This window comes from Limulus polyphemus, unplaced genomic scaffold, assembly GCF_000517525.1.
Source record: "Limulus polyphemus unplaced genomic scaffold, Limulus_polyphemus-2.1.2 Scaffold1922, whole genome shotgun sequence".
Lineage (NCBI taxonomy): Eukaryota > Metazoa > Arthropoda > Merostomata > Xiphosura > Limulidae > Limulus > Limulus polyphemus.
The window spans coordinates 101904-114129 of record NW_013667532.1 but is presented as its reverse complement, the minus strand read 5'-3'; the positions used below and the strand labels follow the sequence as shown (position 1 = coordinate 114129).

At 36.3% G+C, this 12226-nt stretch overlaps 1 protein-coding gene across 4 annotated transcripts in view; it reads left to right on the top strand.

The window, feature by feature from the left end:
* Positions 1–7519: 7519 nt before the first annotated feature.
* LOC106465367 overlaps positions 7520–12226 on the top strand; it is a 26452-nt gene continuing 21745 nt past the window's right edge. The window contains exon 1 of one of the 4 annotated variants that reach the window (XM_022393243.1): positions 7520–7620. The gene's annotated coding sequence lies outside the window, so the exon portion shown is untranslated. Of the gene's footprint in view, positions 7888–8040; positions 8140–8217; positions 8282–12226 lie in introns of those variants that run through there. The other 3 variants (XM_013925589.2, XM_022393242.1, XM_022393244.1) reach the window with 3 other exon arrangements.

Genomic DNA, 12226 nt, shown 5'->3' with positions numbered 1-12226 from the left:
CCAGTGGCTCAGCGGTAAGTCTGCGAACTTCTAACGCTAAAAACTGGGTTTCGATATCCGTGATGAGTACAGCACAGATAGCCCATTGTGTAGGGACTATGCCTTTAACAACAAACAAACAAAACTTTTAAGCCCCCTCGGTGGTAAGTCTTTCTGCTTATAATTCTAAAAATCGGGATTCGATACCCGTGTTGGGGAGAGCACAGGTAACCCGTTTTATAGCTGGTTAACAACAAACAAGCAAAGTCTGAAAATTTGTAACTCTAAAAACCGGGTTTCGATACCCCTGGTGGGCACAGTATAGATAGCCCATTGTGTAGCTTTGCACTTTACAACAAAAACAAAACAAATTTGGTGCTGATACAATACAAAGTTAAGTAGCTAACGGTGACAAAAAACACGATAAATCCGCCGTCATTCTCAATGTTATCGGAAATCTGCTCAGACGAACACGAATATTATTTTATGATTTAACTTAGAAATAGTTCGTTTTGATTTTGCTCCTAGGCACAAAACTATACAGTTGGCTATCTGTGCTGTGCCCACTACGAGTATCGAAGCCATGTTTTTAGCGTTATGAGCCCCAGACTTACCGCTCAGCCAACTACTTCTACAGATATGTTTGTTTTTGTTTTTAATATAGATCCGTTTTTTTTTTGTTTGGTTTTATTTTTAGGATTCAAGTAACAGTTATCGCGTCAGGTGATTAACAAAACACAAATTTGAGAAGGATAAGAAATATTTGGAACAAGTCGTAATATAGACACTGGTAAATTTAATTTCGCAAACATAAACAACTAAATAAATATTTCCATATATATTAACTTTCATTCGGGTAGTAGTTTACCTCACTCCCTCTCCACCACTACCTAGATTGATGTTAAGAGACCAATAATTTTTGCACATTTTATGACGCCACATAAGGTTGTGGGATTTCAAGGCCAATTGCTTAGACTGTTTGGTGAATATTTTTTACCCCTTTTCTTTGAAGATGAGAGGCCCCCAAAACACTTATATATATATTCAGTTTTTACAGTAATCAAAAGCAGAAAAACCCTAAACCCGAAAGCTTTCTGTGGGTGGACATTAACTATTTACCCCTGCAGGAAGAATGTCTACCTTTTGGAAAGCGATGGGGGTTTTCTTTCTTCTTTCTCATTAGAACTTATATACTAATATTCGGGTTTACATATTCGCGGTGGGCGGAACACGGATAGACCATTGTGTAGCTTTGTGATCAACAAATACAATATATGTAAACGAACATTATCTTATTTCTTCTGGTCCTACCAATGTTTCACACAAGAACATTGGGACAGCAATGCATGGAATGGGGCAAACTTTAATAACGGTTATCGCCGTCTCATAAATCTATTTATTATCAAAAACTATTAAATCAATTTTAATTTGGGGAATGCAATGGTAAACGCCGAATTTCTTACTTAAAATGTAATGCAAGTGGGTGTGTTTGTTTGTTTTAGAGCAAAGCCACATTGGTTTATCTGCTGTATCACCGTGGGGAATCTAACCCCAGATTATAGCGTTGTAAGCCCGTAAACTTACCGTTGTCCCAGTGAGAGAAGAAATATAATTTATATTGATATATATGTTTATAGCAACCAACAGATGGCGCCACAGCAGAAAGGTGGTAATAAATTTGTTTGATTTTTTGTGTTGTTTGAAGTTTAGCACAAGCTACAGAATGGGCTATCTGTGCTCTGCCCACCACGGTTATCGAAACCCGGTTTCTAGCGTTGTAAGTCCGCAGGCATATCACTGTGACACTGGTGTTAGAGTTTCCTATGAACAGGAACTTCCTTTACACTTAATTGGGTTTCGGTTTTTGTACTGAGTTCGTTGACAGGTATTTCTATTGAAAGCGCGGACCTATTGTTGAGCTTTTGCCTGTATTCCAGTGGTTGTGTTCATCAGTGTTACTATGATATTTGAGAAGCATAAATGTCCATACCTTGCTGATTTTTAAGGCTTTTGTTTTATCCTGAAATGACTGTGATACAAATACTTCAGTAACGCGTAAAAGGTCTCACTACAAAGATCAAAACGCCATTTATCTAAAAATCAAAACGGCAGAAGCTGGCAGTAGGAACTCCTACGCTAGTAAGTCTATGCTGCCTAGAATTTCGATAAAATAGGATATATAGCTTAAACATGAAAATCGTTTAGTATTTGTTGAAGTGTAAAATGTCTTAAATGACCACTTGATTCATTTCATAGCCGTATATCAGTGATGTAGTAACGAGTTTATACGGATATAGACCGTATTCCCATCTCTAAATTTGTTCAAAATACGCTGGCAGCCCAGTCATACGTAAGATTTGTCGGAAACGAAATTCCACCAATTCTTCCATTTAGAGGCACAGAAGGCACTATCTGGGATGAGGGACTTTATTGAGAACCCAACCTGAACAGCACTCGGGTTGAAAACCCTACCATGTAGTACAAGAGAGGATTCAGCTTAATTAACACCATTTCAACTGATCTACGATAGATCGTGTTCGTTAGTGGACAACTTAGCGAGCTTAATAATCCTTAACCTCAATGGTCTTTCTCTTCTGTCGTGGGAACCAGATCTCTACACCAATACTTGGATATTCTTCCTCTTCTGTCGAGGGAACCAAATCCTTACACCAAGATTTGGGTGTTCTTCCTCTTCTGTCGAGGGAACCAAATCCTTACATCAAGACTTGGATGTTCTTCCTCTTCTGTCGAGGGAATCAAATCCATACATCAAGACTTGAATGTTCTCATCCCGTTCTGCAACGACACTAAGTCATGAAAGATGTCAAACCAAAGTATTCACAAGACAGTCGAGCTCAACTTTGAAAACTCTTGTAACTTGTACTTGCAAGAATGATGGTGTATAAAATAAAAGTAAATAAAGGGTCATGCAGTTTGTTTAATCATTGATTCATACAGTGGTCAACAAACTTGTGAAACAGGCAGAGGTTTACTTGACTGTAAACAGTCCTCCAGTAGATCAGTGATAAGTTCACGGACTTACAACGCTAAAATCCTGGTTCGATTCCCCCTAGTAGGTAGATCTCAGATTTCCCAATATGTAGCTTTGCGCTAAAATGAAACGAACAAATTAGAAGTAAGAGTGTTACAAGAATAACTTCCAAAGGAATATATATAGACTTACCAAATGTAAGATAACCTCAAAACAAACTGTGGGTGACCCAAAAATTAAGTATATTAACTTGAGGAGCTTTTCCTAAAGGGAAAATCCAGAAAATGTTATTATCCGGAAAAGAAAGTTGACCCTATTGATTCGAAGGAAGGTCAGAAACATTATTGTTGAAGTATGTAAGCAAATGGAATATTGAATGAAAATACGAAGAAATGAAAATTTTTCAACAGTCATTATTTCATTTGATTAATTAATGGGAGATAAGTTGCGCTCCTATCCGAAAATTTGCCTCCCCACGCTAAGTCTGAAGGCTTATAACATTTAAAAATCGGGTCCAATACCAGCAGTGGCCAAAACTCATTCATTGTGTAGCTGTGCACTTAACAAAACATACATATAAAATCCAAGAATTTGCTTACATGTAAAGTGCTGCCATCTTTCTTTCGTTATTTTAAATATGATGGTTATTAATGCATCGCTATAACTACTTTTGTTGTGATTTTCACGTAAGTGATGCAGTGGTACACAGAGCAGTAGAGCCAGGAAAGTCTCTACCTTCTCTCCCTCTTCCCAACACACACACCTTTCGTAGGATTAAAAATATATATATATATATATATATATATATACGTTGGTAGAGGTGTCGCTAGGTGCTTAAAGGATTCGGGGCTCGAGCCCATTGGCGCGGAAATTTTCGGCGTTTCAGTATGTTATCGATCATGGTTTTCTATTCTGATTTTTCAGGACACCAACTGGACATTCGGAACACTGTAAAATAGAATCGAGCCACGGGCCCCGTGTGTCAGTGCCTAGCGACACTTCCTTATATAGGCCTATATTAAAAATTGAAGTGGAAGATTATTCGGGAAATATAGCAATATGTTGAATGAAACTGACTAAGTGATGTTACATATTAACGATGTCAATATTCAGGAAAGTTTAGATCGATGTGTATATTAGACACCACTTTTTGGGGGAGAGGGTATTTATGAAAGATGTCATTGCATCTACTGTTTTTGAATACAGTTTCTACTGGAGGTCCACGTTGGAAAAAATGTGGTTGCTTGAGTATATCAACCTCTCATATCAACAAGTGGAACGGGCAGCTGTGCAACAGATAAGTTTGAAAATATACACACAATGCAGATTGGGGAAATGTACTGTAGAGAATAATTTACACAAGTGAACAAAAAAATCTTTATTCACGAAAAATTGTGTCGTCAAGTGTTTTATTTACTGGCCACCCCCTAAATTTGTTGAGAAGAGTCTTTCTTTGTACGCACCATACAAAGAAAAATGGGAATACGTTGTTGACTATTCCAAATAACATTTATAGCGGAGTAAAAAAAAACCGAACTCATATGAATTTGTACACGTATCTGTTCCACCATTTGACATAGTCTCGTCTTTCCCTTTAGGAGTTTGGCTAAAGTGATATGATTTTCTAGACATTGACATATGCAGTCTTTAGTTTACATTATCGTGATGATATATTCAACTGTAATTTCTTCTCTTTCCTGAAAAAAAAAATAACATAATTTATGTGACACATAAGTTTAAACAGTGTTCACTATGCAAAATTACAGGTCAAACAATATTTTGTCCGCACGTGTCCCTAGAATCATTTTTAAAAGTATTGGCACAAAATATTAATCTATTCAATACACTTTTTCAATCTATATTGTATAAATCTTTTATAACTTAACAAAATAACTTTCTGATGTAAAATATAGGGGGGAGACATATCGACTGCAAAATGTTCCATGCCCATATTTTACTTTTGTTTTGTTTCTTTGTTTTTGAATTTCGCGCAAATCTACAAGAGGGCTATCTGCGCTAGCCGTCCCTAATTTAGCAGTGTAAGACTAGAGGGAAGGCAGCTAGTCATCACCACCCACCGCCAACTCTTGGGCTACTCTTTTACCAACGAATAGTAGGATTGACCGTCACATTATAACGCCCCCACGGCTGAAAGGGCGAGCATGTTTGGTGGGATGCGGATTCGAACCCGCGACCCTCAGATTGTGAGTCGAGCGCCTTATCCACCTGGCCATGCCGGGCCCATATTTTACTAAATAACACGTTTTCGCGTTATTGACAAAACAATTTTAAAAACAACAACAAAATAAAACACGTATAAATAACAAGTCCAGAACATGTAACAACTTTTTAATTAAATTCATGCCAGTTACTATTCTAAGAATATGTACAATAGAATCTCTATCCATACCAAAGTATTTTATTTTTGCTGGCCATTCATAAAGTCCAAGGAAACAGTTTCGCGGAAATTCCAAATCTTGGTAAAAAAAAAAGTAGCCCATGGTCAAAAGCATTAAATTTATCAGTGTAAATTTCAACCAATCAAACAAGTCCAATCTTAAGAGACTGCTATGTAAACGTTGCTATTTTGTTTAGTAAATAGTTTTGAAAACCTGCTTAAAGAATTAGAAATTTAAGGTTTCTCATGGCCCTGGTTTGTTCTAGTTTCAAACATTACTATTGTCGTTCTATAAATTTCGTTCATGTGGGATTAATGTCAAGTTTCTTGGTTCAAAACAAACAGAAAAAAAAAAGAAGAATGATATTTTATTTGTGAAGTGCTGGTCAACATTGATATCGTTAGACTAAAGACATTTTCTGCTGTGGCTTAGTAGTTGGTGAGGGTTCACGGTTCGAGGCTCGTTGTGCGAAAACGTTGTCTGCATTTTGTGCCGTGGGTTCGTTATAATAAGAGTGACAGTCAACTCCCACTCTTCGATTAGTGGCCTGAGAGGTGGTGGTAGATGCTGTTGACAAGCTACCTTCAGTGCAGCTAACACTTCATGTAGTCAATAAATTAATGCTTCAAATGCTTTAGGATATATCCTTTCGTAAACTTTCGTTGTCCCTTTTTAAGTGCATTAGTGATTTTCTTTTTCTTGTTTTAATTTTACACTTTAAAAGTTGGACATCTGTCATACGTATGTTTCTTTGCTGTTAAGCTCAAAGCTACACAATGGGCTATCAGTGCTGTGTACACCACGGGAATCGAAACCCGGTTTGTAGCGTTATAAGCCTTCGGGCTTACCGCTGAGCAACTGAGGGGGCGTCTATCATATATATAAATATATCAAAGACAATAAACAAATAAAGACTGTTCATAACGGCACTTAAACGTTTATATAATTTAAAGTCAAATAATTTACTTAAAGTGCATCGTTAGAAATTAGATACAACCACAAAGAAATGATATTTGAAGTATTTGTTATTTAAAACTAGTTTTGGTGTCAGGGAATGAGTGAATAACATAAGGACCTTCAGATACCTTGGCTGGTTCGGAAACGTTTCAAGTGCTTGTTCGGATCCTCACTAGATGACGCTCGAAACCTTTTCTAACAGGAACTACAAAACAATTCATTTTTTCTTCTGTTTTTGAAGACAAGTTTGCTGATTTAGCTATGCATTCTAATAGAGCCAATATAATGTATTTGAAATATCAAATGCATTGGTCTGTATGTGTGTTTATTTCGGATATTCACGCAAAGGTACACAAGTGTTATCTGTGCAAGCCGTTTCTAAAATTGAGCTGACATACTAGACTATAGTATGGGTTTCCACATTTCTTAAGTACAAGGCCCTCACCCAATGAACCTATGGATACTGAGTACCTTAACAGTATCGTGTATTTGTTACGATCCACCTGACACTGTCCTGTAACCCCAGCGTAGGACCTCTGGACAAGAGGAAGGGCAGGTAGTCAACATTGCCCACCATCAAATCTTGGAGGACTCTAATCGAATAGCGGGATTTGACTGTTACTCTTATAACTCACCCACGGTTCCAAATTGCTATTTTGAGGCAATGGAACGCGAACCATAGATTATCGTATTCATATTCTGGCACATTAACCACTTGGCAACGCTCGGTTCCATTAAATGAGAGATATATATTATATTTTGAATAATCGAAGGAAATCGAACCCCAGAGTTAAGCGTTGTAAGTCCGTTAACTTACCGCTAAACCACTTGGGTACAGGAATTAAATAATTTCAGTTTTACCCGGATATATCGCACGGCTTCAATTTGTTCAGATTGAAAACGAACATAAATTTATAAGTAGTTTGAAATATAATTTTGTTTAAAATCAAAATACAGTGAAGGTCATCATTAAAGAAAAAGCACAGGAGTTTAGTTTGAGTTTCATACTAGGTTGACTTTTATTATTAAATCATACGGCTTTACAAAATTACAGTGAACTGTCTGAATATAAAAGTAATCGTTTAATAATTTATAAAGTTGCAATCAGAGTCAGTGATTGAATATTAGTCTTGTTTATCCAGCGTCCTATAGAAGACGAGGCGGATAGACAAGAAGCGTAGGTCGTGTGACGTAGAGGTATTTCCATGAAGTTTCACCAGATTAAACGGAATTTCCTGAAGTATTACTTACGCATAATCACGCGAAATTGTGATTTAAACTTCAGTTTTTAAGGTAGATGTTTAATTGAAAATTCCCCAATCTAACTTTTTCTGTTCTATATTCTGCAGAACTATTTTAACATCTTACCGTTTACGCAAGTACGGTGAATTATCTAAATATCAATACAACAATCGTTTTGATAACTATTATTGTTACTTTAGAACTTGAAAAGTTTAATGTAAAAGTTAAGATCTAAAACGGTAAAAGCCTAAACTGAAAGTAAAATTGAGTTGCTAAACTGGTGACCGAAACTCATGCAGGTGACAAAAACAAAAATCAGTAAGTTTTAAAATGCTGTTATTGTGTTATCTTCGTAAATTAATTCAGTCACTCTGATTAGCAGTAGAAATGAGGATGTAAATTGTAAGCTAGATTCAGAAGGGTTATCCAAGGTGGAAATTTGTATTACTATTAGGCTTAGTTATACAGAGGTATCGTTTCTTAATATATATATACTTGAAAATTTAGGAATAACCTGGCTGTCAGTATGTCATACCTCATCTTCCTTAATTGTGTCTGTATAATATTCAGGTGCTCTGCTATAACTTTATTTTTATAATCTTCATAATTCATGCGATATTTTGAACTATGGTTTCAGTGTTTGTGATGTAAACGTGTACCACTGTAGATTATATTTCTCCAATGAACGTTAACCTTGAATTATTATTTTTTTGTAAGTTATTTGACCGGAAGTTCGCGGACTTTGACCTTCACATGTTACTATAAAAATAAGTAGTTATTCATGTAATATTGTGTATGATTGTTGGAGAAGCATCATTTCTTTTAACATTGATTATTAAATATCTTACTCTCAACTGACCTAAAGAGTTAGTCAAATAAACAGTTGTATTTTTAATTTAGCAGCATTGGTGTGTAAAGTATGTATTATTCTTTGTGGTGGCATGTGGAATGAGTTGCTATTGGCAGTAGTGGAGGTTGGCACTTTACAAGAACTTAAATTAGAAAATTTACAATATCCTGAAAAAAAAACTGTGTGTTTCAGATTTTATGTTTTCTTAAGGGTTTGGGCTAGCAAATAAGACTGGAGATACTGTAGGTATTATTTACTCAAACTACAAAATGCTATTTTGGCTCCATGCTGTTACATAGAGTTATATTTGGTGGAGTCAAAATGGGGTCAGAACAGTTGAGGTAATTCTTATCAATTATGTTTTTATTTTCAGCAACCCTAGTTTTTACCACTGATAATGGGATCTCTCACTCTGTGGTGGATGTTGCCTGGTCAGATATGCTTGGCCTCAAACCTGCACTATTTACTGGTTACACTATAACACTCACTTTAGAGATTGGGTTTTCCACGAGGCTGCTGGTGGCATACCCAGTGGTGTATATATATATCTAAATATCAGTCAATTTCACTCAATGGCGGGCCATTACTCATGGATTTCATGAGTAAAGCAGAAGGGGATTTCTGCCCATCCCTGCTGACCCTTTGATTAAATAACTCAGGGTTGGTCTGCTATTAAAAATAGGAAATCATGGACACCCATTGCACTTTCTTTGGTGTGATGTTCCTCTGAACTCCCCACCACTTTTACTTCTCCCCCTTTTTTCTTTCAGTAGAGCATAGGAGTCCTTAGCAGTTCCCAGTCACTGGGGTGGTGGACCATGTAGGTTTCCTCTTGAGTGAGTATAGAAATTTAATTTACCATACATACTCATGATTATACACTCAGTAAGAAGAGAGCAAAGCTGGTTTCCCTCCTTTCATTTCCCCTGGATATTTTATTTCCAGGTGGACAGCTGTCGGTTGGAACAGGTCCAGCCTTTGCGGGATCCTTTTCATAATACTGGGTTTGGGACAACACCGCCCTGTTCCTATGGTTGTGTGCAATAGAGGCCTCTCTTCTCATTAATACTGGTTGCAGGAACTTTTTTCTCTGCTCCTATGGTTGAGTTTCAGGGACTTCATCTACCTTGTAACACCCAGCAACAGGATGTACATACACTGTTCCTATGGTTGAGCGAATGTTGCGTGTCCTCCTTATAATTCTGGGTGCAGGATGTCTCTTCCTAGCATTTACGGTTGAGTGAGTTATAATTTCTGCTTGTAATACCGGTTACAGGTATTACAATGTTGTTACAGTTGAGTTGAGGCAATGCCATGACCCCTTAATGCCAGGTTCATTCTGTTGTACTTCTTTCTCCTACGGTGATTTTGGGAGTTTATCTGGTTTGGGCCGAAAGCTATCTCGTAATTCCAGTTGCTTGACGTATGACATTCATGATTACTTATGGTTGGGGTTGATGAGTGTGTATATAACACTCTCCAATTGACCTAACCACTATGTTTGTTACAATATATTTATTTTATCTTTTCTTGATCCTCAACCTTCTAATGCCGAGGACGAGTTATGGAACTTCGTCTGTCTGGTTGAGGTTGTGTACGTACGTAGCTAATTTGGTTTCTATTTTACTATGGATTGCACCTCTCAAAACAAATTGCATTTGTGCACATCCTTTTCATATTTCAAGGTCGAAGAGCATACCTGTTCCAGAAGTAGTGCGGTACCCTAAAATGTGCTTCATTTTCATTTCGGATGGTCACTTTCTGCTTGGTTTCAATATTGTGAGCTTAAACTGGCCTCTCCACCTTTGTAATGTGGAATTCTAGCTTTATGTAAATGGAGGTAAGACTGTATTGGAAGTTAACATTTTCTTACCCTGAAAATGTATTTACCTTCTCCCACCCTTCCTCCCCACTGCTTGTTTTAGATCCTTCCAATTCTTGAATGTGAGGATGGAGCAGAAATGGTAGAGGAAGCTAGCTGTGACAGTATAGGTGGTACAATACTATTGGTGGAGAGTTGTCACATGATATGTACTTGTTCAAATATGGTGCGAAATTGATGGGTGATACAGACTGAGTGCAAAAATTTTTTTTAGCAATGCTTAGAGGGCAGAAAGAACATCGAGATGGGTTTGTGTGTCAGGAGGTATGTACCTATCAGAAATACATTTTCATTGTAAGAAAATATTAACTTTAATAAACTTAATATCTATTTTTGTGTACCAACTAAATATTGGAATCCTACTGTTTTATTTAACGAGCTCCTCCTAATGCTGTGCTCTTTCTCCTCTGAACTTGACCCACAAGGTTAATAAACTTGTATGTTGCATGACACAACTCTTCAGTATTTGCTTATTTAACCTTTGTGGCTTGCTAAAAAGTTTCTACTCATTCCTGATGATGGAAAGTAGCAAAAAATTGGGCTCCTTTGAGCTGCTTTGGTTCAAATGATGTAGTCACTGACAGATCTGACAAGGTTTTAGTGAAGTAAAGTGTACCGTGAATAAATACCAGCTAGTTATCCCTTCTGATGATATTGATGTTTTATTTTATGGCAGCTGTAGTGTTATTTATCCCTTGAGATAACATATTGTTTAACATATCCTAAAAGTTATCCTAAAACAAGTAAACTACTACTGATGTATTTACTCTACATCTAGTATTGTGGCTAATTGTATATAGCTTACACTTCAGTTCTTCTAATGAATTCTTAATTTCTTAGCCCTTACATTTTCATGTAACCTGTCTCTGTCTTGTGAAAAAAAAAAAGCTAAACTTTCTGCTAATAAGGATACTTTACAAGTAAACCATTTAGTTATGTTATTAAGGATGTGGGTCTCAAATATATATATCATTGGCATGCCTATATGAAGATTTAAGCCTGATTATCAGTTGGTTTGTGAACAAAACAGAACTGACTGATTGATAAAGATGACCATTTGTTGTACTAACTATGGAAGTTATTGTCAAAAGCAAAACAGAACTGACTAATTGATAAAGATGACCATTTGTTGTACTAACTATGGAAGTTATTGTCAAAAACAAAACAGAACTGACTAATTGATAAAGATGACCATTTGTTGTACTAACTATGGAAGTTATTGTTAAAAACAAAACAGAACTGACTAATGGATAAAGATGACCACGTGGTGTACTAACTATGGAAGTTATTGTTAAAAACAAAACAGAACTGACAAATTGATAAAGATGACCATGTAGTGTACTAACTATGGAAGTTCTTGTTAAAAACAAAACAGAACTGACTAATGGATAAAGATGACCACGTGGTGTACTACCTATGGAAGTTATTATCAAAAACAAAACAGAACTGACTAATGGATAAAGATGACCATGTGGTGTACTACCTATGGAAGTTATTGTTAAAAACAAAACAGAACTGACTAATTGATAAAGATTACCATGTGGTGTACTAACTATGGAAGTTCTTGTTGAAAACAAAACAGAACTGACTAATTGATAAAGATGACCATTTGTTGTACTAACTATGGAAGTTATTGTCAAAAACAAAACAGAACTGACTAATTGATAAAGATGACCATGTGGTGTACTAACTATGGAAGTTCTTGTTAAAAACAAAACAGAACTGACTAATTGATAAAGATGACCATTTGTTGTACTAACTATGGAAGTTATTGTTAAAAACAAAACAGAACTGACTAATTGATAAAGATGACCATGTGGTGTACTACCTATGGAAGTTCTTGTTAAAAACAAAACAGAACTGACTAATTGATAAAGATGACCATGTGGTGTACTACCTATGGAAGTTATTGTTACTTTATGCCT